Source organism: Sceloporus occidentalis, unplaced genomic scaffold (assembly GCF_023333645.1).
Source record: "Sceloporus occidentalis isolate IW3139 unplaced genomic scaffold, rSceOcc1.0.p SCAF_5, whole genome shotgun sequence".
Classification (NCBI taxonomy): domain Eukaryota; kingdom Metazoa; phylum Chordata; class Lepidosauria; order Squamata; family Phrynosomatidae; genus Sceloporus; species Sceloporus occidentalis.
Genome location: NW_028316985.1, coordinates 57,969,642 through 57,984,064, shown reverse-complemented (window position 1 = coordinate 57,984,064; position 14,423 = coordinate 57,969,642).

The window sequence follows — 14,423 nt, the reverse complement described above, 5'->3', positions numbered from 1 at the left end:
AGCCCCAGACCACGACCACAACGCCCCCCCCCCAGCAGCCCCAGCCAGCCAGGGCCCCGGGAGGCAGGCAACCCACAGGCAAACTTCCCCTGACGAAGAAGAAGAAGCCAGCAGAGCCTCGAAAGCTTGCCTCCTTTTGCATCTTGTGCTTAACCCCCCCATACACAGGGTCACACTCTCTCAGCCTCAGAGGAGGGCCACGGCAAGCCCCCTCTGAAGGAACTTGCCAAGAAACCCAATGTGCTATTTCTCCTTCAGCAAAGCCCAATCAAGCAGCCAGTGGAGCTTCCAAAGCTTGCATTTTGTGCATTTGGGTTGCCCACATGAAAGGGATCACTGTTTTGGGTGGACTTGGGACTCGATTGTACTTTTGTACACTATGGCCAACAACTTTGCTATAAGTCTGGAGCTTCGAAAGCTTGCCTCATGCGTTTTGTGCATTAAAAAAACGCACAGGGTCACACTCTCTCAGCCTCAGAGGATGGCCATGGCGAACCCCCTCTGAAGAAACTTGCCAAAAAAAACCACCCTGCAATAGGTTTGTCTTAGGTTTGCGGAAAGTCAGAAGCAACTTGAAGATTTGGTCAGAAGAGGCTTGCCATTGCCCACCCCTGAGGCTGAGAGGTTGTGACTTGCCCAAGGTTATGCAGCGGGTTTCATGGCTGAGCTAGGAATCAAACCCTGGTTGCCAGAGTCGTAGTCCAACGCTCCAACCACTATGTCACACTTGCTCTCTTGCTGGGATAACTTATGGGGTAGCAACCGTCACCAGAGAGCCAGTGGGGTGCAGTGCTTTGAGTCCTGGACTATGACTCTGGAGATCACCAATTTCCTTCTCCGGCATGAACACTCCACTGGGTCACACTCTCTCAGCCTCAGAGGCTGGCCATAGCAAATGCTCTCTAAAGAAACTTGCCAGGAACCCCCAGGCAAAGCCTGATGAAGCAAAGCTTACCTTTTTTATTTTGTGCAGTTTGGTTGGATGCGTAAAGAAATAGCTGTTTGGTGGATTTGGGACTTTATTGTACTTTGCTATATATATGGCCAACATGGCTACCTATCACTATCACCAGGGTTTCTTGGCAAGTTTCTTCAGCGGGTGATTGCCATGGTCATCTTCTGAGGCTGAGACAGCGGTGACCCAGTGGGTTTTTTATGCACTAACCGAAAGAGAGAAGTTGGTAGCATGAGCTTTTGTAGACTAGAGTCTACTTTAGATGCAGGCATATAACTGTATATGATAATTCTTTCTTTCTCTTTCAAAGACAGTTGCTGAGTGCTCTCTTCCATGCCAAGGTACATAACGTGGATGCAGAAGTGTAGAAGGAGCTGTGAGTAAAAAGAGGAGCTGTGAGTGAAAGGGTAAAGTAATGGCAATGGAAAGCTGCAAAACAAGATATTCAACAGGTGAAGCATCTCCATTATTATACACGTCTGCTGAACAAATCTGCACCTACTGACTTTTTAGTCAGGGAACTTCTTTCCTTCAGAACGTATCTGAAGGGTAGGATCCCTGCTTAGGAGGAGGAAAACCTTGACCACCACAGTGTTCTCCCCTGTTGCCTACAACACATACTTTATATTTTTGGAGTCCGCATCCTTCAAACATTTTATAACTGTGTCACTCAGGAACTGCAAATCAGAGATGGGACCGAAGTAGGAAAGAGAAATGTAAAATAGCCAAAATTACCTGCAGTCCATGGCAAGTTTCCAGGAAAGAAAGCATTGTAATCGATAGCAACCTATAGAGCAGTATAGCAACTAGGGAGGGGTCTCTGGCTGCCATCATTTTCTCATCAAACACAACCTCTTTCAGAGCAAGTTCAGGCTGTGGAACTTGTGGCCCTCTAGATGCTGTTGGGCTATGACTCCCACAATCTTCAGCCGGCATGGCCAGTGGTCAGAGATGATGGGAACTGTAGTCCAGAAATCTCCCCAGCCTTTACATGGAGGAGTAGGGGAAGAGAACATTCTGACTACTTCCTAGGGAAATGTTCCTGGAGCTAGTATGAATTTTGTTAACGCTTGTGAGCAGCCCACTGTCTATAATAATTTCATAAAGCACAACTGTGAGAAATTATTTTTGGACAATAGTTCTCTAAATCTGCCAGCCAGCATGGCTAGTGGCCATGAGGTCTGAGGGATTCTGGGAGCTGTGGTCCCCCAAAATAATTTTTTTCAAGCTCAACCCAGAAGCTTTAGCTGGAGGATAACATTGCACATTAACATTCATCTAGGGCAGAAGGGAAGCCTTATACAAAGTGATGAGCAAAAACATTTTCTAGACTGACTTCCTACTGTCTTTAGGGCCACATTCATGGTGCAACTGTAAAGCCCTAAGAACAGAAGAGTCATACAGGATCAGCCCCACTGGACCCAACAATATAACAAGGTGCCTCATGTTCTAAGTCCCATTGTAATGTCTCAGTATGATCAAGTTGCATAATTTTAAATAGCCCTTGTGTTCAGTGGACAAAGACCAGGATCCAAAGGTGCTTATGGAAGAAACTCAGTGAAATGCTAGTGTGTATCTCTGTGAATCGCTCTTCTCTCCCCTCCTGCAGCCATGAAAACCTCTGAAATAGATTTTTGGGAAAGGTGGAGGAAAAAAGCTTTGTCATTAATAGAACACTGGATTTACAGCAGGATTTTCTACTGTTTGTTCATGGTTTTTAATCAACCATCTTTAACAATATGTGTAAAATTTTATAAACAGTACCATCTTCCTCTGATGGAGTCCTCTAACAGTGGATTGTATATATTTCAGAACAAGGGACTGGCAAACTGCCTCTGAGTATTCTTTGCCTAAGAAAAGCCCCTGAAATTCATGGGGTTGCCATAAGTCAAGTGACTTGAAGTCACATATGCAGAACTGCTCTTAGTGTAAGGAGGCCCTCTTGTGGTTGATACACCTAATAGCAAAAAACATAAATGCACCTTGATTTTTGGGATGGAAAAGTCTGACAGTTTTGCTTTCTTCTTATTTTTCTTTAAACTCAAGTCCTTTTTGAATATAAAGAATGTTATACATTTTGGTCAATATTAGCAAAATTCTTGCACATGCCTGCTTCTTACAACAACAACAACTCTTTTATTATTCGGGATACAGACGGGCAAAAAGGGGTGTATTCATGACGTCATGAAGGTAGAGCCTTCAGACGGGCCTTACCTGAATGCCGCCATGAACACGCCCCCCGCACGCCCCAAGCGGGAAGAAGCGGCATTAAAAAGGTGCTGCTCTTCTCCGCTTCTTTTCTGTTTGATGCGCAGCTGCGCAGCTCCGTCTGTAAGCTGCTGCACCGGTACGTCAGAATTGCTACGCCGCTAATTTAAGTTGCCCATTTAAAAGCTCCGTGTCTGCTGCGTCGCATAATGAGTCGGGGTCCTGGAACATGCGCAGTTTGCAGTCAGGCTTTAATTGCAGCGTCAGCTGCCATGCAGGTGTGGAAGCTGCAGCACAGCTGCAGCGCATTTTAAGACTCGTAACCCTAACCCTAACCCTAGAGCAACATGTACGCATGCGCTGCTTGGAAAGTTTGGACTTTAAAGTGAGCCCCTACACACATTCCTGTGCCATTTTCACCTAACAATAAAAACCGCTAAAACTGTAAATATTTACATATGTACAAGGGAGGTGATGGGGGATGACAGCGGTGGCAGCGGCGACAGCTGTGGCTGTGCACTGCAGATTCAGCAAGAGCGCGGGGACCAAAGGAGAGGAGGCATCCATGATGCTGGTGACACTGGCAAAGTGCAAGCGGACAAGGATGCCAACACCAGCTGATCACCAGGAGACCACCATTGTTCTTGGGCAGAGCGGGGGAAAAAGTTTTAAAGGGGCTTGGGCACTTTAAATGTGCACATAGGCTTTCTGCCGCCGCTGCTTAGCGCTGCAGCTGCGCAGCTGCGCATCCGCCAGCCGGCAAAGGAAAAAAAAAGCCCCGTTTTTGGCCGCCCGTGAGGAAGCTGCCTCTCTCTTTGCAGCGTCCTCCGAGGCGGCGGTTTGGAAACTGCGGGTCAGAAATGGCCCCAGGTGAGGCGTCTTCACTGCCCCCCATGTGGAAGCCCCATCTCCTGAGCCACGCCCCCGGGGCGGGCGGTCTAGAGGCTCCGTATTCAGCAGAATACACCTCCAAGACGTCTTCCCCTGCCCGTTTGTATCCCGCCATAATTATTTATATTCTACCTTTCTTCCCCTGAAGTGAAGGCAACATACATGGCTCTTATTATTCCCAATTTATTCTAACCACAGTTCTGTGTGATGGGTCAAACTGAGTAACAGATCATTTACTGAGGATCCAACTATATCATACAAATAGCACATCCTGAGAAGTGGAAGATTTTTAAGTGCTGAAAGGTATATGATTGTAGTCTGCAATTTGGGGAGCCAGTGTGGCATAGCAGTTTGAGTGTCGGACTACAACTCTGGAGACCAGGGTTCAATTCCTTGCTTGGCCATGGAGCCTACTAGGTGACCTTGGGCAAGTCACTTGCTCTCAGCCTCAAGGGGAGGCAAAGGAAAACTTCCTCTGAACAAATCTTGCCATGGAAACCCCATGATAGATTCACCTTATGGTGTCTGTAAGTTGAAAATGACTTGAAGACACACAATGGCAACAACAAGCTCACAAGTTAGCTTTCTTGGTTATTTTCATAAGCTGGAAATGACTTGAAGGCACACAGCAACAGCAACAACAAGCCTGCAAGTTAGCTTTCTTTGTTGCGTGATTAGCCATCATGAAATGGCTTTGTCTGCAACTCTGATTGCTCAGACATGAAGCTTTGTTGGAATTTGTTTCTTGAAAATATTTTCATATTGTAATGCATCCTAACTGTAAGGGTATAGTCTTGAGACTCACTGGGAACTTGAATCTTGGGGCTCTTTCACACTATACAATTATAACACTATGATTTATTTTAACTGCCATGGCTGCATCATGTGAGATCCTGAGAGCTCTCTGGCTGACTAAAGTGGAATCATGGTTTTATAACTGTGTAGTGTGAAACAGCTCTTGATCTTGCAAGACATAGTGCAACACTCTAAACACTACAATACATTGGTTTCTTGAATTATATTGTTTAGCAGTAGAGATTTCACATGCTATCTTCTCTGAATACTGTTACAGGTTTTTTTTAACTATATAAGCAACTCTGTTTTTAAAAGCATGTGATCTTGGTCTTCTAATTGTAGATGAATCTCTTTTTCTACCATTTGTTTTATTTATTTGTATTTGCAGTACTTTATTTATATGCTGCCTTGGACCTAAGGCAGTTTCCATTACAACAAATTAAAAACATTTACAAAATGTTTTAAAACTAATTTAAAATCACCACATATTTAATACAGATTTAGTTCTTTAAAAACAACAGCAACCCGCTTTGTCTGCCTTAGAAGGGCATACATGTATTCCCCATACCTAGTGCAATACCTCTGGCCTATGAGGGAGTTGACCAGGCAGACCCAGCTCCATCAGGGCTAGCCTGGAAGAAGAGATTCCTCCCTCCATAACTGTCATCTTCCAGCCTGAGGGAGTTGACCAGGCAAGCCCAGCTCCATCAAGGCTAGCCTGGAAGAAGAGACTCCTCCCTCCATAAATGTCATCTTTCAGCCTATGAGGGAGTTGACCAGGCAGGCCCAGCTCCATCAGGGCTAGCCTAGAAGAAGAGACTCCTCCCTCCATAACTGTCATCTTCCAGCCTATGAGGGAGTTGACCAGGCAGGCCCAGCTCCATCAGGGCTAGCCTGAAGAAGAAGAGCCTTCCCTCCGGTCCATCTGCCTTGGTCCAGGCCTCAGAGGGAGAGAAGAATGCTGGACCTGATCCCCTTCTTCCCCCCTACCATTCCTTTCTCCTTTTGTCTCGTGTCTTTTTAGATTGTAAGCCTGAGGGCAGGGAACCCCTCTGTTGTAAGTCGCCTGGATTCCCAGTGATTGGGCAGCATATAAATAAATCCTATTATTATTATTGTTATTATTAAAATGTAATAATTTAACAAGCATAGATGTTCAAAAGTACAATTTTAATCGTGTTTTATGTATGTTAGCCACCTTTGGTCCCACTTTGGGAGAAAGGTGGAATAAAAATAAAATAAAATAAGTAAATAAATAAATAAAGTGATGCTTTCCCAAGATATCTATCAGATACTAAATGATACCAAGTAGTATCAGAAGGTTAGCTTTTGTAATGTTGTATGTCAGTAGCTTCTTCCAGCCCTGACAAAACAGAGCACTTTGTTGAATATTATTTCCCACCTTTTTCCCACTTTGAGGGAAGTTTTAAAATAATTAAACTATCAAAAATGAAAATTAAAGTAAGTTAAAACATAAACCGTTAAAAATCAAATAAAAATTCAGCACATTATACAAGGCCAGCTTCTTCTAAAAAAATGAATTCTCAAACATCTTTGCTTGGGCATAGTTAATAAGGAGGATGCCAGCCAAACCTCTTTGAAAAAAGATCTCCACCGCCTGAGAGCAGCCATGGAGAAGATACTGTCCCCTCTGAGTGTATCTGTGAGGGTGGTGGGATAAAGCGAAAGATTGCTCTAGAAGATTTAATACACAAGCAGGTTCATGTGGGATAATATGGTCCTTCAGATAACCTGGAACTGAGTCATGAAGCTTAAATGCAGTAGCTTTTTATAGTTGCACACAGAAGAGGTAATCTTTTTTAAAATAATATTTTATTAAAATTTTTAAAAATCACTTAAAATTATCAAACAATATCCAAATCATACAGTCACAACTTTACAGCTTTTGATAGCATCGACCATGGTATCCCTCTGGGCCGCCTCTCTGAGATGGAACTTGAGGACACTGTTATGCAGTGGTTCCAGTCTTTCTTGGAGGGGCAAACTCAGAAGGTGGTGTTGGGGAACTCCTGTTTGACCTCCTGGCTGCTGACCTATGCGGTCCCCCAGGGTTCTGTTCTGTCCCCTATGTTATTTAACATCTACATAAAACTGCTGAGAGAGGTCATCTGGAGTTTTGGGGTGCAGTGTCACCAATATGCTGAAGACATCTAACCATCTCTTCTTTTCATCTGATTCCAAGGAAGCCGCTCTGATAGCCATTAGGGCTGAAGGGCGGAGTATAAATACCATAAATAATAATAATAATAATAATAATAATAATAATCTGTATCAGTACTGAACCAGTGTCTCCTGTCAGTAATAGACTGGATGGGGGCAAACAAATTGAAACTTAATCCAAACAAGACAGAGATGCTCCTGGTCAGTTGTAAGGCAGATCAGGGGATAGGGACTTTGCCTGGGCTGGACAGGATTGCACTCCCCTGAAATCTCAGGCTCACAGTTTGGGTGTGCTACTGGACTCAACTCTGAGTTTGGATGCCCAAGTCTCAGCAGTGGCCAGGAGTGCATTTGCACAGTTGCACCTGTTTCTTGAGACATCAGATCTGGCTACAGTGACACATGCCTTGATTACATCCTATTTGGACTACTGTAACAAAGGGCTGCCTTTGTACCTCTGTGTGGGGCTACCGTTCAGAAACTTCAGCGGGCCCAGGATGTAATCAAGGCCAGAATGCTGACCAGGGCCAGTTACTGTATATGGAGCATATAACTCCCTTGTTGAAACAGCTTCACTGGTTACCAGTTTGTTTCTAGGCACAATTCAAAGTGCTACCTATAAAGCCCTACACGGCTTACTTCCAGATTATTTGAAGAACCATATATCCCCATATGAACTTGCCAGAACACTAAGATCTTCGGGGGGAAGGCATTCTCTCAGTCCCACCATTATTGCAGGCTCACTTGGTGAGAACATGAAAGTCTTCTCGGTGGCTGCTCCCACTCTCTGGAACTCCCTTCCACAGGCTAGGCTGGCCTCCTCCCTGCTTGCCTTTTGTCAGCAAGCTAATATGTATTTATTTAAGCAGGTATTTGATATAATAATACCAGGGTGGTTTTTTTATGGAGTATGTGTGTTTTTGTCATGCCTTTTAACTTTTGTATATTTTAACATAATTTTGTACTGTTTTAAGATGATCTTAACTGTTTTAAATTTTATTGTATTTTAAAAATGTTTTTATCTGTGAGCTGTCTTGGGTCCCTTCTGGGAGAAAGGCAGATACAAACAAAATAAATAAAATTTAAGAAAGTGTGTGTGTGTGTGTGTGTGTGTGTGTGTAGGTGTAGGGAATGACCACAATCTGTGAAGGAGCTGATGGTGGTGGAGATAATAGACTGGAGCAAATTCTACTCTGTGAAATAGTTCATAAGAATGAGGCTAAAAATGATATCTTATATGTTGCTGCCAAGCCATTTCATTAAATGAAATGCATTTGAATGTATTTATAACTCAACGAGGTTTGAAACATTTGCTGAAGGCAACAGCAAAGCTGAACAGCTTGGATGGCTATACCATGCAAGTCCTGTTCCCAAATTTTTAACAATCCAGCAAATTAAGTTCTCTGTGAAGATACAGGATATATTTAGATTTTAGTTTAAGAAAGTGAAGTTGTGAGTATGGTCTCCCAAATGTGCATACCTTCTACTAAAGAGACCAACAACACAATTCTATGTATATCTGCTCTGAAGGAAGTCCTGTTGAGTTTTGTGGAACTTGCGGTCAGGTGTGTCTGTACCGACTCACAACATTAGAGGCTTACAGTATGAAGTTTATTTACTTACAGTATTCTAGCAATTATTTTTATCTTTCAGTTTAGTCAAAAAGACACTTCAAAAGCAGTTTGCAGGGACTCATAAAGAAGGCCACAGAACTCATGGCAGATATAAAACCATAAAGGAGCTTCTTTGTCCCCAAAAAGCCATGCCTTTTAGTAAGCACTGTTCAGACTAGATACCTGGAGTGAGGAGAGTGGCCACTTGAAAAGGAAGGTGGAGCTCCAGTACATTTAACTGTCATATTGAAGAGAGAATTCCAGCAGGTACAGCTTGTCTTCTCAGAAGAATTCCTTCTTCCACACTAGAAACTTTCTGTTTTTCATGACCTCCCTATTTGTGGAAGGAACTATAATGCCAAATACAAATTAAAGTTATGAAACAATAATCATCCAATAACTGGTATCTTAATTGTTTTGGGAGGAGAATCCTATACTCCTTTATGAAATCTTGTGGCCTTAGAGTGACAAACTAATTTACAAGAGGTCTAATCGGGTAAAAGATTAAACAGGAGTGGGGGTTTTTGGGCTGCTGTTGCTCTTATCAAAAGTCACTGGGTTAAATCCAGAGTTGCACAGAACAGAAACTGAATGACCTCCCCAGAGACAGACAAACCAGGAGGGATTTCTGATTCAGCTCCCTCTTCCCTACAACTTCTTAAACTTTGCACTAGACGATTAGGGGTCCTCCTGAACAGTGTACAAAATGATGTTAGAGGCTGTATGGAGAAGAAAGACTAGGCTGGATTTTCTCCACTGGAGAGCTATCCCTGGATCCCACTTCTTTCCATCCATAAAAAAACCCTTCTGTTTATAAGGCATCTAGTTGTATCTTTGCTGCCTAAAAGCAAACAACATACCCTGTAAGAAATGCCACTGACTTTTGAATTATGTTTAGAAGCCTCACCTACATATAATGAAACAGTTCCCATATCCACTTTCATGATTTAACAACTGTAGCATTGTGTGTGTTTGTTGTGTACCTTTATACTGTTTTCAACTTATGGAGACCCTAAGACTAACTTATTATGGAGTTTTCTTGGCAAGATTTGTTCAGAGGAGGTTTGCCATTGCCTTCCCTTGAGGCTGAGAGAGTGTGACTTGCCCAAGATCACCCAATGGGTTTTATGGCCAAACTGGGAATTAAACCCTGGTCTTCAGAGTCATAGTCCAGCACTCAAACCATTACACCACCCATTGTAATAATACTATTGCTAGATAAATTTGCTTCTCATAGCAAGCATAGTTGCATATTTAAACACTATACACCTCTAAGCTTTTAAACTGTAAAATGGGTGGAATTGACCAATTCACTGCATCCTTATGAAGGGGACAGCTTTCTGGCCTCACATATATATTTGCCTACATCTTTATCCAGACAGTCAATTTGCATCCAGCCACGCTGACATAAATAAAATCTTAAGGGAAATAAAATAATAGTAGAATGAATCCAAGGATGATGTAAAAAGCTTTTCAGTTGATTCCTGCTGATAATGCCATCCTGACTGCTATGTCTGCTGTTTGCCATTAACAGAATTGGAGAGTGGGGCTTCTGTGAGGGAGATAAGATTAGTACCCTAAACTGAATTGGAAACACATGGTTCAGAGATCCTTACTGCTGCTATTCGGGCCCGTACAGACAGGCCAAAATAAAGCTGCTTCGGGTAACTTTGGAGATATGCTGTTTACATGATGCATGCATCCTAAAAGGCCAGAAGCCACGCCAAAGCCACGCTCCAATCCTAGGGACTGGACCACAGCTTTGGCACAGCTTCTGGCCTCTTAGGATGCATGCATCATTTAAACAGCATACCTCCAAAGTGACCCAAAGCAGTTTTATTTTGGCCTGTCTATACGGGCCCATTCCTTTAGAATAAAAGTATCCACTTTAAACATGAATATGACTAAAGTAACCTGTAATTCTGACTGCAATTAATTTTTCAATGGAGCAAGTTTATATCTTCAGTAATGAGTCACTGACAGGTGTGTGATGTACACACAGACATTAGTCAGCTCAGTGACACAGTATTCCTCAAAGTCTGAATCAGGAGACTCACCTTTGGAACCTACAAGCTGGGTCCCATAGCCTGAACTTAGAAGTCACTTCTCTACATTTCATGTACCACACACTTTCCAAAAACCATAATTAAAATACTTTTCAACCTACATGGAATTTTTAGTGACTCATTGATGAATATAAGCTCACTATTTCAGGGGGAAAGAAAACCAAACACAAGAAGCCTCAGAAAACAGGTCCATTGGTAAGAATGTTGTCTGCATTTGCTCAAAGTTAGAAGGCTCTTCATCTCCTATATCTGCTCTTTAGAACCTAAGCCCACACATATTTGCTCCCAATTCACCGGTAAATTCTACTCCCAGTCAATGTGCATAAGGGTATAACCCAAATACTGCCACCATCCTGTTAATAGCTTTGTAAGCTTGAAGTATGGTATGTCATTTGTTGTTATTGTGTGCCTTCAAGTCATTCCTGACTTATTGCTACACACAGGCAAACCAATAATAGGGTTCCCTCCGCAGTTTTTTTCAGAGGGTTTTGCCATTGCCATACTATGTCACCCTCCACTGAAATTCCTGTATATTACACATTATTCAGATGACTTCCTTTTCTGACCATGGAAGAATCTGAGCAGAACCATAACTGACTATGTCAGAGTCATTGTTTGAAATGTCTTTTTGCTGTGCAAAAGACACAAAGTTCCCTGGTTGACCAAGGATATTGGAAGGCTGAGATTAGAATGCAAAAAATGTCTGCATTTTTCTAAAAGCAGCCCCCCCCCCCCCCGAGAAAATTCTAAATCAACTGTGAATATGTGCACCAAGCAACAGTTTTTGAAAGTAGCATGTGCTGGGTGGATAGGGGAGGAATTTTTTAATGCAATGCCATGAACAACATAGCATAATTGCTAAGGAGCTTGGCCTTTGTTCTTTTCTTTCACTTACACTCACTTCCAACATCTGGGCAGTGTAACTAGAACTACACTGCTGAAATACCTAAGATTATGAGGCATGTCACCAATAAATGTATAGTTTCAGCAGCCCTCCATTATTCTTGCTAGTTTCCTATCATGGAGTGGCTTGCCAGAACCTACCAAGCACCTGAAGCCAAAACCACAGTATACTTTATTGGGACTGGAAAAGTCTTAGCAAATATCTTGAGGAACATCCTGTTTTAGAAATGGGCAATTTGTGGCCCTTCACATGCTCTTGGACTACAACTCCCAGCTTTCCCCACCATTGGCAAACTAGATAAACATGATGGAAGGTACAATCGAACATCATCTGGAGGGCTACTACTTGCCTAGCAATATCGTTCTTCCATAAATTTTATCGACAAAGCCTTCAGAAACACTATACCCTATGAAGTTCCACTTTGCTCACTTCTCTTAAAAATCTACTACTGGCTTCTCCATCTAGTATTGTTTCATTTTTTCCTTAAACAGGATTTTGATATATTCTTTGATGACAGTTAGGTCTAGCTCAAGACATTTTGATGTCTAAGGATAGCAAATCATTACATCCTTGATTCTTAAGGTCTAGACACATCTTACAGTCAAGACAGGTTATTTTAGCAGTAAAGGCAGACCAACTCTTTCCCTGCCTTTTGACAATACATTAAATAATTAACATTTGCTCTCCTTTTAGGCCACACCTCTAACTTGCTACCTAAAGTCTAACTGTCAGTCCAATCCTGTCCTCAGTAAAGATGTGTTTGCATGGAGGTGGCTCCTGTCTAGAGTATGGGATTTCACAGCACCAAACTGTTGAAGAAAAATCCTTTAAGAAGAACATAGATTCATTAGACAATGCAAGAACTATTGGCCCTAAAAAGGAGGCGGGCCATTCAGTCCTGTTAAAAGTGATGGAGGCTTGTTTTCCAGAGGTGGAGAATTATATATTTAGTAACGTCATACTTTAACTTACTAAGAGTACACTTCTTCATGGGATGAAGAGACGAATATTGAAAAGAACATAATTTTAGGACCATAGCTCTCATAATTCCCCAGCCACTATGACCATTGGTTGTTATTTTGGGAGCTTTGGTCCAAAAAATAGCTTTTACAAGCTTTGGAAGAGACAACGCACTTCTTACCCCACCATGCAGCATCAGATATGTTGGCGAATCATGAGCTATCTTGAAACTTTTAGTGGACAACAAGGGAACAAAAACCTGTGAATTTTTTACTTGATGGTGTAAATAAATCTTCAGACTGAAGAAAATTAAAAACATGGGAAATTCATTGTCTTGGAAATAAACAGACCTTAATCTTTGACAAGAAGTACAATGCCAAGCACTGTGCTTGTTTTAAATTACACCATGTTCAAACCTGTTACAAAACCTATCTCACTAACCAGTTTTAAAGGAGAATGGACCTGTGGCTGGGAAATCTGTGAGCGAATGCCTTCATTCTTTTGCTGATTTAAGTCTTTTTAAAGTAGTTCAAAAGTCTAGGCATGTCTTAATGTGGAAGCATTCAGACTGTCCATAAAAAAGAGCAAAGTTCTTTTTCCTTTGGTTCAATTAGCAAAGAACTTCCTTTAGTCTAGCTGGGTACCATTGAACTGCAAATCAACTGCAGGAAAGAATGGCAATGGTTTAGTTATTCAGTTTTGAGGCACAGGTATTTCCCAGGTAAAAGCCCAAGAGGGGATTATTCATATGCAAATGTATATCCCACCCTTCAAATGCTCATTCACCATGCTGAGCAGTTCCCAACAATTCAAAACCCCAGTGCAATATAAAATACATGCAATAAAAATGCAAGGAGCAATAACTATAAAGGCAATAAAAATACAGAACAAAAACTATTAATAATGCACAATTGAAAGAAAATGAATACTATTCTTGGGAGGCAAAACCCTCCCAAGAATAGAAAGGGCCTCACAAACTGGGGGGGGGGGGGGGGAGGGCATCCCAAGAAAGGGACACCTTGATTCATAAAACAAATAGGTCCACTCCATGTACTTCCAGCTGACTAAGCCAGCACTGTGCTGAAGACCAGGGTTCAAATTCCCACTCATCTGTGGGAAGCCACTGAATGATCTTGTGGAAGTCATACTCTCTCAGGCCAAAGGCAAACCAACTCTGAACAAAATCTGCCAAGAAAACCATATAATAGGTTCACCTTAGGGCTGCCATAGGTCAGAAAGACTTGAAGGCATACAATAACAACTTCCAATTTGAAGGGCCTCTGATTTTGATCTTAGAGACTGGGCAAATTGATATGGGAGGAAACTATCCTATGTGTTATTTGGACCTCAGCCATATTAGGATTTAGGCCATCACCAGTCTTTGTCAGCCAGAGCTAAAATTTTCCAAATAAATAAATATATAAATCTAAATCTATCTTGCTGGCTCCAGAAGGATCTAGTTAAAGCACAATCATCACATAAAATACACATATTAAAATCTACACTTTGTACTTTGCCCGGAAACTAATTGGCAGCCAATGGAGTGACTTGAGTATGGGTGTAATATGTTCACGCCAGGATGTTCCTCTAAGCAATCTGGCTGCCATATTTTGAAACAACTGTTGTTTCTGAACTTGGCACAGTGGTAGCCCAGTGTAAAGCGTATTGCAGAAGTCCAGCCTTGAGGTGACCAGCCCATGCACCACCATCTTTAGGTCCTCCACATCTAGGAAGGGGCGCAGCTGGCATATCAGCCGAAGCTGATAGCAAGCACTCCTGACCGTCGCGTCTACCTGGGCTGACATTTGGAGAGACTGATCCAGCAGCACTCCCAAGTTGAGAACACAGCC